Source organism: Pteropus alecto, unplaced genomic scaffold, assembly GCF_000325575.1.
Source record: "Pteropus alecto unplaced genomic scaffold, ASM32557v1 scaffold12, whole genome shotgun sequence".
NCBI classification, from domain to species: domain Eukaryota; kingdom Metazoa; phylum Chordata; class Mammalia; order Chiroptera; family Pteropodidae; genus Pteropus; species Pteropus alecto.
Window position 1 is genome coordinate 457,640 of NW_006432669.1, and position 20,202 is coordinate 477,841.

At 33.2% G+C, this 20,202-nt stretch overlaps 1 non-coding gene and 1 pseudogene across 1 annotated transcript; one reads left to right on the forward strand and one right to left on the reverse strand.

The window, feature by feature from the left end:
• The first annotated feature begins 1,626 nt into the window (after nucleotides 1-1,626).
• LOC112476218 lies at nucleotides 1,627-1,745 on the forward strand. Its single transcript, XR_003045004.1, has one exon. It is a non-coding gene; the product is annotated as a 5S ribosomal RNA (ribosomal RNA).
• An 11,427-nt stretch (nucleotides 1,746-13,172) lies between these two features.
• On the reverse strand, nucleotides 13,173-13,289 carry LOC112476300 (annotated as a pseudogene).
• Between the last annotated feature and the right edge of the window lie 6,913 nt (nucleotides 13,290-20,202).

The following is a 20,202-nucleotide window of genomic DNA, read 5'->3' on the forward strand; positions in this document are numbered from 1 at the left end:
CTGTTAGTTCTATAAATACTCACTATTACAATTTTCCTGTCAATCGAGGGCTATAAGTAATGACTTCACATGGGCAATGACAGTGGGCTCTAAAGTTTAATGTAGAGAGAATGTGAAGTGTCACTTACCATGTTGCAATATACACAAGCTTATAGACAAAGTTAGGAGGGTGTGGTAAAAGGAACTGACATTATAAAACTTTTATCCTCCATTTTTTATTTGTGGACTATTTAAAAGACCTCTGTGAACCGAAACTGGTAATATCTCTGATACTAGTGAGTCTTGGAGCTATCTTGAATATTTTCAAAGAATGCCAAGGTTTACTGCTTGTTTTTGATGAAAATAATGCCATGCACTTCCGTGAACATGTTTTCCAGGACAAATGGTTTCTATACTTCTGTGAAATAAAGTAGGGAGAAGAGCAGCTTACTAAAAATGAAAATTTTAGATTGATGTCCGCTCTGGCAGTTAGTTATAAACTGCCTATCAAGTCTTTGATCTTGGGATGGAAAAAAATTAGAACCCCAACAGACCTAAGGTTACCCCTCAAGATGACATGAATTAGAGGCTGCTCTAGCTAAAGTGCACATCTTCAGAGGCCCTGGAGTACACTTAATAACCTTGGATCAGTGAAGAACTCTTCTAGCTCCATAGAGGCCATGTATATTTATTCCAACTTTGTAATGTTAGACTAGTGATCAAACCAAAATTTGCTGCAGTGAGTAGCCTCAAGAACTACACAGAAGACTTAGGTACATTCCAGAGGGTGCCATTTTCCCATGTGTAAGCAGAATGAATATTGTAACATAATATTAATGAAAAAAAAAAACACCAAAGAAATAAACATTGAACACAATGTGACATAATCACATTATCAGAGTATGTAAGATAAATGCTCATATGTTCAGCTCTTTTTAGTTACTAGCTTAATTCAAATGACAAATTCATACTTCATCAGCCATAATCAAAACAAATACAGAATCCCTTAGAGAATTATAACATTGTTGTACAATTTTATTATAGTATTGCTTTAAATTTCAGAACTTACGGGTTTCCAAAATAGTAGAGAACATATCGTTAATCAAAACACTCAGTATAAAGATGGGTACTGAAGCTCTTGATGACTTGAAGAAGAATTTATCTAGGGATTATGGGATGAACTGGTAGAAGGACCACAAGTTTCTCCATAATCTTAGCTCCTTGCAATGTAAGTATATGCCTATTTCAAAATACCTGTAAGGCCAGTCCAGCCTAGGTTAGCTCCCAATAATTTAAGCAGTGAGTTCTGAAGAAACTGTTAATAGTATGTCTTTATTACATAACTTTGTCTTTTTAAAGGAACCTATGTAATGATAGATTAACATTCTTGTGTATGGAAGTCTTTTTCTTTCCCTGGTCAGCAGCAGAAGAGAAAAAAAGCTAACTGAGGAAATATGGATCCCATCACCATGTATAAGAATAGAAATCTCGCGTCTTCTCATTTTTCAGAACGTGTTTGCAGAACTGATCATATCAAGTCAAATTCTTTAATTTTCTTGGCACTATGTAAACATAATGATTCTCTTATTCAGTTAGAGTCTTATATAGCCTAAAACACAGAGCCAAGTTAAAAACAGGAAAAAAGTTGTCTACAGCCATGCCACCCTGAATGTGCCTGATCTTGTCTGATCTCAGAAGTTAAGCAGGGTTGGGCCTGGTTAGTACTTGGATGGGAGACCACCTAGGAATACCAGGTGCTGTAGGCATTTAAAAAAAAAATAGAAAAGAAGTAGAAATTAGGAATCTGAACATTGTCATTGTAATATATATAATGTTAGTAATAATAAAAGGTGGTTCTTTTGTAGTTTTTTCCATACCTGTACTTTTGATGATTGTTTTTATTAATTGGATAAATGTTACTATGTAATTCATGTATATGTGATAACAAACAGTTCAGCCTATGTCTTAACATATTACTGTTCTATATATATTATATAAAACATTGTTATTGAAGTAATCATTCTTCAATCAAAAATTTTAAGGCCCTATATATTCTTGGCATATTCATGTAGCATTGAGTTAAAATCATAATTTAAATGCTTTCAGTTGGATGCAAAGCCTTGTATACAAAATTTTATATCAGCTTTACTCAAATGTGCATACCTGAAAAACAACCCAAATATCAAATTATGGAATAACCATAAAATGTAAAACTACTAAGCAATAAAAATGAATAAACTATTGATGTGACACAGAGTGAATGAATGTAAAAAGTATTATGGTAACTGAAACACTCCAGACACAATACGCTATGTATGGTATGATTTCATTTATTTGACATTCTGAAAAATGTAAAACTATGGGGACAAATCTATCAATAATTGCTAGGTACTAGGGGTTGGAGGAGGAGAGGACTACAAATGGACATGAGACGTTTTGGGGGTTGTTATAAAACTATATACAGTTGTCAAAATTCACAAAACTATACATATAAAAATGACTGAATTATATTACACGTAAATTATATCTAAAAAATGTGGAATTACAAAAAGTAGTCTTCTAGAAGTAAGGGCATATGCTTGTTTTATTCGCTCCAAATATGCAATGAACATACTGAAATTTCATCAGTACACTGGCAATGATAATGATGATAATGTTGATGGTGCTGCTACTAATACTAATGATGATTAACATCCTTAAAAGCACTTGGGGGTAAAAAAAGTGGGGGGGGAATCTTAATGACAAGTAAAAAAAGTTTGTTCTTACCTGAAAACATTATCTTATATTTTCAGGAGTTTGATTTAGCTAAAATTTAGTAATGAGATATAGTTGAGTATACACTTTACTTCATACAGTTTCGCAGAATTTACTTTGGGATGCTGTAAGGGCTCATATAAACCACTTCTTATACTTTGGTGCTGCTGAAGCCACTGTCAAGCCCCATCCCCTTTTCCTGCCAATGTTTGTTTTTGCTTTCAGCAATGTTCACCTTCAATCAGTCTAAAATAACTAGTGAGAAATCAAAATTTCATAATCAGCTATAAAGAAAAACATATGTAGAACTGATCAAGATATAATCACGGACGTGACAATATCACTCTTTTTTTAAGATTCTATTTTTAATATATTTAGAGATTTAGAAGTTCTTCGGGGAGCTGTATAGGAGATTCTTCCTTCGAATAGTTTGTCATTCTCCTGACACGAATTGTGATAAGCTGGTATATTTTAAAAATTAGTGGAAATGTTTAAAGCATAAATATTATTTATAAACTTTTAATGTTTGTATAAACATTTTCAAAGTTAGGTATTTGTAGATATCATTTTATTTACAGTATTTTTTTTCCTATTTAGAAGTGCCAATGTGTTATTTATTATGTTCCACTAAATTATATTTATATGAACTTTGGGCTTCTACCACTTAAATGCTATAACACTACTTCTGGTTTTAGATGATGGTGATTACATTTAAATAATTTTTATCAATATTGCTGTTTGTCCAACTGAAAAAAAATTAAAGAGAAAGGGGATAAAGCCTCAAAAAATAGAACAAGGGAATAGATGGTTTTGAAAGAAGTTAGACCATCAGGAGAAAGCACTTAGATTTTGAGGCAGTAAGACAGTTAAATCGAAGCAAAGGAAATTAAGCTTTTTCTACTCCTAGAACTAAAATTGTCTCAAGTAGATATTATTAAGCCATATTTTAAAAGCGCAAAAACCAAAACAGGAGTCAAGAAATGTGTCAAAGTTCTCAAAATGTACAAATTTTTAACAAGTTTTTATAGCTAATCATGCATAATCAGTTTTCAACTGTTTTCAATTAATTTATTTCAATAGAAATAAAAACATTAATACAGCAAGAAGGTAGATAGATATTCATCTGAATGTGTAAGTATATATTTGCCCACTTTTACAAACACAAATAGAACACCTGCTACATGGAAGATGCTCCATTGGCCTGGATCTTATTCTTAATTAGGTTAGAATCAAAGTCTTTTATATCATAACGATCTTGAAAATAAGATTTCTGGTGCCCACCAGAGATCCACTAAATATGAAATTCCCAGTGGTGGAGCCAGGGAGTTTGAATGTTTTACCAATCTCTCTACCCCTTCATCAGCCTATAAAAACAAAAAAGCAGACAATCACAGGGTTAATAAAAGGTAATAAGCTGAAAGTTGATGATCACTGTCTTAGAGAATTTTGAAGGTAAATCCTGGATTTGAAATTTTATATATTTGGTAAAAGTGATAAAGAAGAGTGTTCTAAGCAAGTGCTTCAGGCCATTTTCTGCCTAAGTTAACTGTCTAGTGGCATGATTTATTCAGTCACTTTCCTTTAGCCTTTAGTTCCTTTTATATAGCCACACAGACTAAACCTTTTAAACCTGGCTTTTATGACGTACACATCTGCCTATCTGATATTATGTTCACTGCAGACCACCTACTTTTTCATAAAAGCCATCAAAAACCTTAGCAAATTGACTTAAGACCGATAAAAATCAGTGATCTGGGGATAAATAATATTATTGCTTTATATAAAATACCAAAGTTGTGAGCCTTCAGCTTTTTTCCCTCCCATTATTAAAAAGGACATGCTGATATATACCAGCTGAAACTTTCAAAGCTTTCTTTTAATCTTATGCTCTGAGAATGATCTTCAAATTCGAATACCAAGTTTATGTTGGCCTTGTAAATGCCAAGGTATTTCTTAGAGATACAATCATTCTGGCACCAGAATTCTCTACAGATAATTTTTTTGGAAGAAACTTAAACATGGTATTAATCTGAGCATGTTAAAAAATTACCTTTTTAGGAATTTTGTTCTACTCAGGGACAGAATTCTGCATTGAGGGTTTATCTTTTTTAATGATGTGAGAATATGAAAAAATTTAAATAAAAATTGATAGATTCTAAACTCTCATTGTAGAACATGTTTACGAATAACCAAGCACGAGAGAATGATACTTTGTGGTTCGTCATCCCAAACAAAAAGCACTAAATCATTTGTCATTTAAGGCTTACAGCTGTCAGAATAGGTTGTATAATTGTGACATTATAATACAACCCCACAAAATTTCAGTGGCTTAAAAATAGCAGACATCAATTTCTCATACACACTAAAAGTCCAATGAAGGTTTGCAAGCAGGCTCTGCTTTCATAGTCAGTCAAGGACCCAGAATGATGGAGGCCCCAACTTGACTGAGGACTAGAGCAGGAAGTTGGGAATGTAAATTTTGCAATGGCTCTTAAAACTCCCAAAAACATATGACAGATGTTCATTCTGCTCATAGTTCACTGGCCAAAGTACACTACATGGCCACATCTAACTTTAAAGGAAGCAGAGAAGTGTAAGCCTGCCACCTGCTTGGAAAATGTAAGTGGGAAATATCTCCTGAACAATAAGACCATCACAGGTCCAGGACTACACTTTTCAAGAGTTTGGAGAATGGCATCACATAATATAGGCTCTGATCACGGCACAGATCTGGTAAATGAGGCAACAACCTAGTGAAGTGCTATATCACAAGTAGAAAAGCACATGAAACTACTACCTAAGTCACCTGTGAAAAGGATGCTAGGCAGAAGGGTGACTTGACATTGCAAAGACTATAGATTAAATATGTAAGAGGGCAGATGGAGAAAGTTTCAAAACAGAGAATGGAAGATGGGACTTGGAGCATTTTCTCTGCTAATTCATGGTCAAATACAGAAAAGAATTTAGGTTACCTTGGATTTCAAGAAGAGGCGTAAGCAAAGTGGACACAGATAGCACATTTTAATTCAATATCACATACTTCAGAGCTATGTAAGCTCAAAACTACATACTAGGTTTATAATTATAAATTAATGGTGAAACTAGTCATACTAGAATTTAAAATAATTCAATTTGAAATAGTGTCGTAGTTGCTTCAAATTAGAATTCATTTCTAAATTATTTTAGTTGGCAAAGTGATAATATTTGATTACTGCTACAATAGCTCAGAGACGATATTCCCTTCTATGAGTGGTTCTGTTTTCCACCTTGAATGATTGAGAAAGTTAGACCTGTTAATTGTGGTTTTAACATTTTGAAGATTGATAACTATGTTTCGCTGATCATGCAGCAAGATAGATATGACTAAGATGGCCCTTAAAAAATACCAGAGAATAAAAAAAAATTAAAAAGGCATGATCTAGAGTATCACCAAGGTCTTAATAAAGAGAAAATAAAAATACTTATCTCTATTCTTTTACTTCAAATTCTTTAATTAGACAAATGAAGCACAATATACCTGTCTTTTTCACTAAACTGAGGACTCCTCAGGGTAGAGATTATGACTTTTTTCTGTGTTCCCTAGGGCAAGCTGTGTGTGTGTGTGTGTGTGTGTGTGTGTGTGTGTGTGTGTGTGTGTGTGTAAAACATGAGAACAATAATTTTTGCCTTTGTGGCAGGGATATCTATGAAGACTTCCGCGACTTGCCGAGCAAATAAAATGTGGGTAGAAGCGACACCATGTCACTTTTGGGTAGAAGCTTTAAGAGGCAGTTTGGAGTTTACCGTATCTCTTTTCCCACTGCTGCAATAATGGTAATGTTCCAGACAGAGATTCTACTACTCTGGGTTCTCAAGCAAAAATAATGTGGACCAGGGCTCAGCTGACTAACAATGAACATGAGTGAGAAGCATCCTTTACTCCTGTAAGCAACTGAGGTATTAGTATGATTTGTTACCTCAGCATAACCTAGCCTAGTCCTGACAGACATACTGTATATTCAGAAAAAAGAAAAGACTTCAAAAAACAACAAAATGCTGTTAAGAAACACAATAGTTAAAATAAAATCCACAAACTAAAGTTTATGCCTTAATATTTATAGGTAATTTCTTAGACCCAAGTTTAAATTATGAAGCTCAGAAAGTGAGTCACTTGGTCAATTTCACAAAGGGACTTCAAAATCCTTATTTCTTCCACTTCATGTAGGTTTTATTTTCAATTTGCAAAAAGGAAAACTGAGTTGGGATAGTTAATTTGTTACTAAGAAGGAGCTCAATTGACTTCATGTCTGGTGTTAATTTCATTGCTATACTAAGAATGATGTTTTCACTGTTGGAAAGAGCATTTGAAATTTGTACTTTAGAGAACTGGTGTGAACAGCTGGCTATTAGCTATCTTAGTTGCACACTTTCCATCCCTTATTCTTCCCGCCTTCTATGCATGTAGTGAATCAGAAGGGGCAAAGCTCAGTTCAAACTTCAGCTCTGCCTCTTAGTAATCATATTGATGTAAGTTGCATACATATAAAATAAAGATAATATGTAATACTCTCATACACTGAAACAATGCAGACAATAAATAAATATGAATTTTCTGTACTTTTGTATAAGAATTCTAACTTGTAAATATGTATATGGCCAAATATGAGCAAGTCACAATTAGAAATGGGCCTCAAAAAAGTGGGTGTGAGGTTTTTTTCCTTCCTTTAGCACCCAGCCAGTAAGAAAGGGTATTGCCCTGACATCAAAGTTGAGAATTAGACAGATTATAAATTAAATGTAATTTTCACATTTTAGAGATGTTGAAAATAAGACAAAGATTCAATTTTTCTTCTGCATTAAACTAATTAAACACCAGAAATTTTCTGAATCTACTCCAGGTTAAGGAAGCTGACTGACAGGACTCATAAGGATTCTAGAGAACCAAATAGTCAAGTATGAAAGTGAGGGGCCTGTTAAAGACTGCAGGTTCACAGTCTGTCACTCAGGCTCTACTCACCAGGGCTCAGAGAAAAAGAGAAATGCCTTAATGGGTTTACTGGCCCCTATTGAGATCAAAGGCAGTGGGGAACTTGGCCAGCTTCTCTTCTGTCTTTCCTAGTCCTTCTGCCCCTCAGATGATTCATCTGAGCCCAAATCAAGGATTCTTGAGGCCTGAGTGAACTTTTCATAGCTCTGAAGAAAAATTTTCTCCACTTAAAGGAAAAATTGTTATTCTCAAAAGGACATTCAATATTAATATTCTATTAGCAACCTTGCCCAGTTTCTATATACTCTGTAACCTAGTAATGTATTTATTTGACATTTATAAAAGGCATCCATGTTGTATCATGTTCTTTCCTCTGGGAAGCATTTATAAAATTGCAAGAATGTCTTCCCCCATTGTGTAGAATGCTAGAAACCTCAGGTAGAAAGAAGTTATTGTATTATCTACTCATTCTCTTGGTGAAAAAACATTTCAGCCGCATTTTTATCTCAACTCCCTCTGGTATAGCACTCACTTCATTTGGACGAGATTGGAACTCTGCTACTGCTCCTTATTGCTATACTCCAGTGTCTTCTATTTGCTCAGGTTTTTTTTTTTTTTTCCTCTCTCTGAAGTAAAATCAGTACTTTAAGTCCTACAGAAAGTAAATGTATCTGCTCTCCAAGGTTTCCTCACTTTGCAGGCATAAGATATATGGGTTATTTAATTTCCATTTCTATGCCTACAAAAATACACTACTTTCTTTTACTTGCTCCACAGTGGGAATATATTTGATTTATCTTTTGCTTTTCACACTAAACAGGAAGGCTTCAAGCCAAGTCTTTTCCTTCTGGAAAATACTTATCTTTTATTGGAGAATTCTTTTTGTCAATGCTATTCTAAAGCCATTACCCTTTGAAAACTGGCTCAACTGCTGACCAGGTTGAGCAATAATATAAAGTGGTTACCATGGTGGCTAGTGGCTTAATGAAAAAGAATCAGTGGGTTGCATTTTGCATCAGCAAATCAGGTCAGAAAGAAAATAACCTTTTCTTTATACTTCAATCATTTTAGTTTGGATCCTAAAACCTTTGCACTATTCGAAAAGATTCAATTATCAAGTATGGTAGAATATGTCCACATCTTTCTTCTTCTATAAGCCTCCTTTATAGACTCAGGACCTTGAGGAAGGCTCAATAATTTATTATTTCTAATTTCTTTTCTCCCAACAAAATATGCATTGGAAACTAAATTGCTTATATTTTACTCTTAGATATTATTGTGTGGTATGTTTTAGGTAGCTAGCTTATTTTGTTTAGTACTAATAAATCAAGGGTTCTAAGTTCAAATCCCAAGTGAATCAGTTAAGTTTGCTTGCCCCTAGCATTCCCGACAGCCTGCACTGAACAAGAATGTAAGTAAATCACCACTGGTAGACAAATAATCAAAAGTACCCGCTTCCCTTATGAAAGGGTAATAGCTTCATTCATATGCATTAAAGAGAATCACTAAAAATATCCTGAAATCATTCTACGAGTAGTCTCAACCTTTTTGATAGCCTATGTATATTTCAATACTCTTAAAGCAAGACATTTTCTATAATCTTAGAGCTGGAAGTCATCATAGGTCTTTGAATCTGGCTCCCTGCCATCAAACAGGTGAGTACTTAGCTCACTCTCCTTTTGGAAATAGAGAACAAGGGTAGACATTTTCTTGGTAATGACCTTTAATATTCTTAAAGACAATAATGTCACTCCTTTGTCTTTTCATTAAACAATCCTAATGTACAATTTTTAGAATTTCAACTGCATATTTTTAGTGTGTTTTGTTTATCTGCTTTACTTATTGCATTGATTTTGTAGATAGTTATTAAATAGAAATAATTTTCCTCTCTGACCTTGGTCTGCAATGACCAAATGGAGGGGCATGAATCCAACTCTGGAGAAAGTGTCTCTTTAAAATGGGCTCATTGGGTACACCTGAACCTTACTGGATTTCATTAATTAATGTTACAATAAAAAAACTACTTTTTAATTTGCATTAAACAATAAATAAAATAAAATGTGCTCATTGGATTACTTGAAGTAATTTTCTTACAAAGAACGATAATCAAAGGTAGTTAATTATTTGTATCCTATCATACGCTTTTTTGAGGATTAAGAATAGTGTCCTTAATAATCTCAACATTTTTTAATGTAACTAGAACTATTTTATAATACAATTGTAATGTATTTGCTCTAAAGACATAATCAGTCAGGAGGGTCCATGGGAGGAAGTAGGGTTTACGGCGGGGCGGGGGGTTGGGGGGTTTGGCGAAAATTCTCCCACTTTATTTAATCCTCTACATAATTCAAGAACTGTACAGGAAGAACTCTGTTTACAGTATAGCTCTATGATTGTAAGTGCCCACCTCTTAACTTCCTTTTTTCCTTTTATAAATATCTTGGCACACAGGGAAGTGTGTGCACATGGCTTGCCATGTCTGCATGTACTGGGTTGCAAGCCTTCCTTTTTCCCCCAAATAAATTTTTTTGGTGATGAAACACCCAGTCAAAATTATTTTTCAGTGAACACAGTCTTAGGTGAATTATTATTTACAGAATAATCAACACAAACAGGAAAAAAAGTACTAGTCTGTTAGCAACATGAATAATTTCTATCAGTGTAATTACAACAATATTTAAAAAAAAAAACAAAAACAAAAACTAAACAGCCAGAAAATACATCAGAAGGAAACATTTCAAATCAGAGGGTGTCTTAGTGCAGGAAAACACTGAGCAAATCTTAAAGCAAGAACTGATTATCATTGTAGGTGGAGAAGGACAAATTGGTCAATGGACTTTTGACAAGAAAATAGTAGTTAAAAACAATGGAAGAATTATCAGTCACAGAAGAGAAAAGCCCAGAAATTAATCTTTGTAGTTCTTTTACCTCCAATGCTAGAAAGTATCCATTTCACAGTTGTTCCAGAAAGGGTGAGAGTTTCTCCTGTGGCTACTCTGAAAGTTAGATTTGCTAAATTTGCTTTGGTTCACAGGCAGAAATGGGTCTTAAATACCTCAACTCAAAAGATAATGTGGGCTCCACTGAAATGCATTTAATTGTTTTCAGCCAGTGAAGGGAGTAACAAAGGCCATTATCATCAGATTATCTAATCCTCAGTTTGCATATAGATGGAAATTCTGAGAGGTCCCTAATTTTATTACTTTTGTTGAGAGTTTCATGATAAGTTTACATATATTTTAAGCTCAGTATTCTAAGGCTGTTCCCCCATTTCTGACATTAATGATTCCTTGACATCTCCTCTAGTCATACTTAACTAAAATCAGGTCATGTCGATTTAAAAAATATTAACTAAATAAAATTAAATCTTATAAATCTTTTTTGCAAATAAATCCTGGGTCAAGATGTTCATTGGGTACATAGGAGCAATTAGAGAGACTATCCTTGTCTTTTTTTTTCTTCAATAAATCGTTCTCTGCCTCCATTGCAGAAGTAATAGCATTTCTTCATGTTCGCAACACTTATGAATTTAGATTTCCCAAGTCATTAACATAAAAACATCTATTTTAATGAAACACAGATATAAAGAGTGCCACTTTTGTTAAATTCTTAATTTATTCTCCAGGCTGAATTAATTTTTTTTTAACTAAAACTTTCACTGACAACTAATGATGTGGCACAGAGTCCTTTGGACTCTCATAATTTGGTAATTTTTAATATCCGGAACAGTGGTCATATTGTATCATAATTCTTTACATAGTCCATGAGATGTTTGAAGGCAAACAGAATTATTTAATCAATCATCAGTGTAATCCTGGCTTCTACCACAATGCATAGCACGTATGCACTCAATAAATGCGTGTTAATATGGACTGAATAAATACAAATTTTATCTCAATATTGCTGAGTTAACCCACCAATTACATCTGGCTCCTGAACATCAAACTTCTAACACTAACCACTGTCATATAAACAAGGTATATTTGCTTTGTTTCCTAGCCTTTTATCCTGAACTACGTGGCTTGGCCTATTGTCTTAAAGATGCACATCAGAAACAAGGAGTATAGATATCCGCTCCTTGTTTTGATGATGTGTGTATATGTGTGTACATGTATGTATGCATTCATGAATGTATGTAAATATACATACATATATGTATATTAGATATAATAAAATCCTGTGTAAATCAGTGTCGATACTGCAATTACAGCAGAATACATAAACATGCCATTTGTGACTTTTAAAAGAGAAGCTTAAGCCTATTAAACTAGTTGATCCTTTCTTCATTAACTATATAATCTTTAATAAACCCCTTAACTTTTCGGTGCTTTAGTGTCTTCATCTGTAAAATGGAAATATTTCCTACCTTATAGTGTTATTGTGAAGTTTAAATGACATACTATATACTAGGTGCTTAGAATAGCAGTGCCTAATACAAAGTAAGGATTGTGCTATTATTACTATTATTTATGGGAAGAACACTGTCATTAAAATTTTATAACTATCTCTGTGAAATATCTTACTCATAGTTGTAACATTCACTACTTTAACCAGATTTCATATTGAAATATTAAACTCTACAGAAAACTTGAATTATTCAATAAACTTCCATATAATATTCATCTTTATTCATATGTACCATACCCACATACATACCATTACACCTACATACACAGAGGAATGTAAGATGCTCTCAAGATGCAGTTTTGAATAACTATATTCTAGGGAATTTTTTTTTATTATAATTACAACAAATAGTTTTGTTTTGATTTTAGAGACTCCAGTTATACATACATTGGGACTCTAGTTATATAAACCTTGGAACTTCATGGCCTATCGTCTATATTTATCTTGTCTTTTCTACTTCATTTCACTTCAATTCTAAGGCTGATTTTCAATTTTTTTTGATATACTTTTTATCAAGTCTATTAGCTAGATCATTTTGTAAGTTTCTAGTTTTTTTTAAAGTTTTATTTTCATTGTTGAAATTGGACACTTTTTTTATATATCTCATTTTTACTCAATTTTATAATGAGATTCTGAATTTCTGCTTTAATGTTTGATTTTGTTTGACTAGTTTTTTTTTTTACCTTGAAATGTTCCTTTAAGCATATTTAATTCAGAATTCAGAGTGTGGAATACACTATTTTTTTTAGAAGATGGCAGGGAGACTTTTAATCAACTGAAATGTTTTAATTCTCATTTTCTGTTTTGTTTTCTTATAGTAACTTCCATGGATGTCACTTTTTTTACTTTTGTTTGTTTTTTAATGTTTTACTTTCCTTACCAGAGTTATGTTTGTATGTAGACAGTTATAAGTATTTTGGGTGACTTACTAAACTTTGAGAGGTTCCAAATGTCCTTCTGCTGATATATAATAGGTAGGTTCCATAATCAATGCTGTAATTTTTTGGAAGGCAGGTATTGCTATTCCTTCTGATCTCATGATTGAATTTTTTTTTTTTTTTAAATGCCTAGGAAGCACCTGGTCTTCCTAGGTGGTCTCCCATGCAAGTACTAACCGGGCCCGATCCTGCTTAGCTTCTGAGATTAGACGGGATCGGGCACATTCAGGATGGTATGGCTATAGATGAAGAAATATCTTTTAACTCCTTTTCCACCAGGCCTCCAAGAGATCCCTTTCATTTCCAAGTTACCTCTTCTCCTGCCTCCAAAACATTCTTTCCTAAAATGTTTTGGAAAAAAAAAAATGCCACTTCTTATTCTGTACATTTTCAAATATTCTTTTTGATTTCCCAGTAGACAATGCTCAGATATGCCAGGCCTCTGATAAGGGGCGATATGGTTTCTGCATTTCCTTCATCTGTCTTGCAGTAAATTTATCTGTTTCATTATCCATGGACTCCATATCTTACTCCTGTCTTCTAGATTGAATCTGTTTAACTCTTTACTGAGTTGTAGCTTCTGGAGCTGGCTCAACTGTATTTGTGCATTTATTTCCCTACTTACAAGTAACCTTGAAAATTTTAAGTATTCTAGGTATAGTCTAGGCATGAGATAATGTTGGTATAATTTGCTTATTGGTACGTGTGCTTGTATGTGAAGGGGGGTGATGTGAAGATATTCAACTTTAATAGCCTTTTTATCCTACAGAAATTGAGAACCAATCATTTTTTCAAGCTCTCGTTGAAGTCCAGTTCTGAGTTATCTAATGATTTCCAAAGGAATTTGTATTCTGATGAAATAAGGGAAGCAAATGCATTTAAGCCACAAGAGTAGCAAGGAGACATGGCAAAAGGGGTTATGTGTGTGAAAGTGTTAAAACAAAAATGCAACATTCCATTTAACAAATGCATTGAATACTTTTGTGTGTGACAAGGTACTATATTTAGTACTAGTGACAACATGGTGAATAAGACAAAATAAAGTCTTTCCTTCCTGGAATTTATAGTATTATGAGACAGATATCCAATAAATATCTATAATAACTACAATGTCTAAAACTAAACACTTTGACTAACATCTAGAGCATACAAAATAAATAAAATGTGGCTAATAGAAATAAAAGCATGATGTATATAAATAGGTCATTCAGAGAAGGAGAAACCTAAATGGTAAACATAGGAAGAAATTCTCAGCCTCATTTACACTGAGATAAATTAATATTAGAACTTTCCTGGAATAATGCTTTACACCTACTAGAAGTGTTTGAAAGTAGTACAATACTACATATTGGCAAATACTGTTAATGGTCATTTAAACTGATACAGCAGTTATGAAGAGAATTTGTACAATAAATTGGCAGTAATTTGTACAATATATAAATGTTCCATGACACAGGATTACCGTGTGTGTGTATCCAAGAGAAAATAATACATAATGATGTTAACTGCATAAGTCCTGGAAAGGACCATATTCAAGGATAGTGTCTGTGATGAAATGAAATAGGAGGCAGTATCACTGTTCATCACTACAGCGTCAATGAATGAAATATGATATGTATAATGTCAAATGCTATTACAGCTCTTAGAAACAATCAACTACAGCAGCACTGAAGATCTTAATGAGTGAGAGAAAAACTAATAAACTAAGGACATATAAATTAAATACATTAAAAAGGTTTCCTGTGATGAGGAGTTGAATAGAAATAGAAATCAGTTATGAAGGGATAAGAAAATATCCTAAGATAAGAGGGAGTTCTTGCAAGAAACAGAATGAATGACTAGTCCAACTCTCTATACCTAATATCACAACAAACACTTGAATGAAATATAACAAGAAAGACAAACTTTGTTCTTAATCATCCTTTCTTGATTAAAGGGATATATACAAATAAGCACAGTTATTAAAAATCTCATTCTTGATACATCTGTGACTTTTGTTAGGAAAATATTGGCCAGTTTTTGTTTTTATTCATTTATTTCTTTCCAGCTATAGCTTTTAAGGCACATGAATCCTTGTTTTTTCTTAAGTTAGCAAATTTGTATTCTGATTATATTTACTGGAGAACATTGAAAAAAATACAAGTCATAAAAGTGGCAAATTGGTTCAAAATTTATTAGTAACTACTTACTCTCTAGTTGGCTTAGCTCCCTCTACCTAGCACAATTCTGCTACAGGTGTAACATCTTCACACGCTTTCTACTTAATGGTGCTATTTCAATTTCTCACATCGATTTCTTAGAAATATGGTTACATTAGTCCTTTTAAAATTATCTTTTAATATGTACTGTTGTTTTGTACTTGTTTTTCCTCTTCAAGCATTTAATGTCCTGTGACTCTTTAGCAAAAAACAGTAATTTAGCAGATTCTATAAAAATGTATGTCTGAAGTGATGACTTGGAGACTTTAAGATCCTAAATTATCTTCTGAAGTATTAAATATTAAATTACTTAAAGATTTTAGTGTTATTTTCATTTAATTGGAACATTTAGTCAATTAACAAACTCTGCTTGACAGTTAACAGAAAGGTTTTCTTCAAAGTCCAGCTCAAACATTACTTCCTGTATAAAAATCTCCCTCATTCATTCCATTTAATTTTAAAGAAAATTAATTGTGCATTTTTCTCTAATCTTCTATTACTGTTCTCCTTTGGCCTGGAATATGCTTTTTATGCTTTTAACTGTGATCTTTTCTCTATGTTTTGTTTTTTGTTGTTGTTTGTTTTAAACTATTTGCTCTCTATTTCCTTTAGTTTGGCAGATTTTCTTCAGTTTTGTTGTTCTTTTTTGGGATTAATTGATTTGAACTACAATTGCTTGATGTGTATTTTATCAATATTAGTTTTAGTTATATTCTATAAAATTCTCACTCTCTGCTTTATCATTTAATGCTCTGAATGTTTTTGTTTGCTTAGTTCTTCAGTTTCCTTTCTAATAATAATCTATAATATGGTTCCCAGATTGTATCGGTGTCATATGAGGAGCTTGTTAAACATATCCCCAACCTAAATTCTTTGAATTAGAATTTTGAGAAACAGATCCCTTAGATCTGTATTTTTAAAAACAGCTACATGTGACTATGATGTACAATTAAATTAGTTGGGGACCACTTTACCAGCTGTACTTTTATTCAGGATTAATTCCCCTTTATCTGTACTGTTATGATGTGGTTATTTTCTTTCAGTGGAAAGAATCATTTCCTCACTGGGTACCCAGATTATTTCCTAATATATAATTCTATGATTTTCCCGTGTCACATTCCCTGTGAATACTAGTATCGCCTTTGTCTAGTACTATTTTAGACCTAGGGAGAAGTCCTTAGCTTTGGGCTACACATTTTAGATAGCCTTACATTTCACAAACACACAAAAATAACATCACTAAGAAATACATGGTGTCTTGAGAACTCAGAATTTGGTGCTCAGGTCTGACATAACATGTCCCATAACATGTCATATTTAACAGCATCTAGACCTCAGGGAAACATTTCTTTCCAATCCTTGCCCTACAGCTTTAAATGGAAAGGCAACTATGTCCAAATGGTTTGAAGATTTGTCAATAATGCTGCTGCAGATGTGAAGAAAGTCTTCTCTTGAATAAAGGGAGAATTTGAGCAATTCAAGCTCTTAGATAAGAGGGGAAAAATAACAATAAATCTTTTCAGAGAGCAATAATGCGATAGATTCTTACATATTTATAATTGTGTGATATCTATGTGAAATTGTATTGAGGACAAGAAAATAGTTTTTAAACTAAACATATAACACTTTTTAATTATGTATATTTGACTACACATCAAAATAACATTCTCCATCAATAGGACATCAGACATATGTTAAAACTATTAATTTCAATCACATTTGCCATCTGACAGCATGTAATATATAATTTTAGTTTTCTAAATTGTTATTAAGACATGTTTCAAAGTAGAGTATATAATATATTTTATTTAATAAGTTGTTAGCCTGATTTATAAGTTTTAAATATTTGAACACAGGCTCTGTTGCTTCCCTTTATATTATTGTACCAGGCCCTATAACTAGCAATCAAGGCTTTACCCCTAGTAAGTTTCAGTAGGCTATTACTTCTTCTGAGACTCTGGCAACCACTGTATAGCAACAGCAGTATAATGCCACGCTCATGACCAAATGGAAGGGCTGCTTGTCATGACTTTGTTACAGACAGAGGGCAATGTTAAGAGGAATGTTTATCATTGTGTCAAATATATATTGTATACTTAATAAATGCTCACTGAGTTGAATTGAACTCATTTTCTCATGCAGCAGGACATTGGTAGAAAATCACTTAGACATTAGAGGGCCTAACAAAACCAGAGGTTAACTAGCTTACTTCTAACTCAGGACTCATTTCTCACATGGACTATAAAGTCATCTTTCTAACTTTCCTCCGTCTTTTGTCCTATCTTTCACAAAGTTAATCTGAAAGCAATAATGTGCTATGATAAAGTTAGGGAAAACATATTAGAAAGGGTGTCAGGGAAGTCTCTGAGGAAGTGACATTATTTTTCTGAGCATAGCATGATCAAATGGGAAAGAGGATTTTTGGCAGAGGGAACAGCAATGACATGCGCTAGCAATGAGGAAGGGGCTTGGGCATCTCAGGGCCCATGAAAACGACAATGTTGAGCAAGGCGAAGAAGTACAGCACAGCTTCGATGGAAATGGAGGTAGAGACCAGGTAAGCAGTATCTCCTTTTAAATCATGATATGTGATTCAATTTTATTCTAAGTTGAAAAGACATCGATGTTTTGAAACAGAAATGTGATATGAGTATGATTCACTTTGTAAAAAAAAAAAAAAAACCATCATCGCTTATGACAGATATAGCCAAAATGAATATCACACTATTTCAATTTTCCATGTAAAATCTTTCAAAACCTTCCTATTAAAAAGAATAAGTCCAGTCCCATTTTTCACAAAGCTATCCATGATCAGGCTTCTGTCTTCCTACCCTGTTTCTTCTGCAGTCATCCCACAGGTCTTCTGTAGCATTCCTTAAACATAGATATGCTTGTCATTCTTTGGATACAATGTGTTTTTCTTATATACATCTATGCTCCCTACCTTCTATGTCATCAAGGGGAAACATTATCCTGCTTATATCCTTGCAAGCTAATTTAAACATGTATATGCGAATATACATATGCGCTAAGTGAATGAATATTGTTTCATTTGGTTATCAAATGATTCAATAATTAAGATAGTTGAAACTCATAGGGTTAGAGTCATTTGCCTGGGTGTGTATCCCATAACTAGAATGTGGTTGAAAAATACATTCTACTTCCTATTACACAAAATGGTTTTCTCTCCTATTCCTTAAAATAAATGAGTAAAATCTTTGTTAAGCATATAATTCTGCTCTATAAATTTATCAGATTGACTAATTAAGGAACCAGGGATCACATTTCCTAATTCTGGAAATAACTCTAAACTTACATCTTCAATTTGTTACATGTTTAAAAGCATTAATTTATTCAGGCCACCGTGATTCTTGAAATCTGAGTTTCAATGCTTAATTTGCAATGCTAATTTAACTTTTTCAAAATCTGGTAGTTAGATTCTAAAATAGGACAAAAGTTACAAGAAATTCATACTGTGAGCTCATAACCTTAGAGCAAAGGCCCTATTAGAACATAGAGACTGCATTTAGTAATTTTTCTCAAAGAGTATAAAACTTCTGGTTTTATATCACTTTCAACAGACTCAGTAACAACTATGCAGATAATTATATTTTATTCACTGCATTTGAGTTTCAAAAGTTTGGGTGTTGTATTATTTTACAAACTAAAAATTATAATGATAGCTCTCATTTAAAAGAACTTTTGTAGTTCAGAAAGTACTTTTATATGCATTATTTTTCTTCATGACAATCCTCGTGAAGTGGATATTATCACCCATCACTTCACGTATGTTGAAACAATCTGAGAGGGGTTGCAAATCACTCAGTGCTAATCAGTATTACGGCCACACTGGGGCCCATTTGGGGGCTTGAAATACATCCAACTTTGTAGCTTATTATACAATGACTAGATCTCTGATAGAAAAGAATTTGAGAATAGTTGCAATGTTCAGTAGAGCAAGGAAAGAACTATATATTGCTCTGTAATATATGTTCAAATTTCTTTTATCTTTCAGAATCATAGGACTATAAGACAAAACAACAAATCATAGAACATCGAAGCAGAATACATCTAACCTGAAAACAATTCAATAAGCAAAATGTTACTCATTTTGGCAATAGGAAAATGGAGTAAAACTTTAAAGATCTAAGTCAAGATTATTCATTTAATTTTTATTGGGAACCAATAGTCAGTGCTGAAGGCCTCCACTTCATTCTTTAGTTTAGAAACTTTGGTATCTCTCAAGGACTGCCATTATTTTCTTAAAGCAAAATAAAAATTTTTTCTTACTTTGTTCAAAATATGTGTTTAATATTATAGAATATAAAAACATGGAGAATAGGGTGAAGGGTTAAAGAAGTATAAATCAGTAGTTGATAGTTGGTCACGGGAATGGGGAGCACAGCATAGAAATTTGAAAAATTTCAGAGGAACCCATGCAATACCACGAGCAATGCAGTATCTTCTCTATATGTGGGAACATACCTAGAAAATAAAGTACTCTATAATGTAGGTTTCTAAGGATAACAAGTCATATAGCACGGAAGTGGAATTCTGAGACCCTTGGAAAAGCAGGCATCTCCCTACACAACTGAAGGCAGATCGCCCTCAGGAAGAAGAGATGAGACCCTTAGTCAAAAGCATAGCATCAATTGGATGATGTCATAAAGTTGGCCTAAGGCGAAGAAAAACAACAAAGTGTTCAACCATGGAACCTACTTCTACCAACTGAGTGGGAAAGGAAAACTAAAAGGTAGATTCACACAAAAAGGTGTGGGCTGGGGAGAACATCCAGAAATACAGTCTAAGAAACCACAGTTGGGAAAATAAAAAGACCATATAGGGTACTGCACAATTCAAAGCCAGTAACTCAGGTAGAGAAATAGATGAAAAGAATTCATAGTCTTCAGAGTTTGGTGCTGTTATGTGTAAAGGAGATGGCTATATACTTTACTTATAT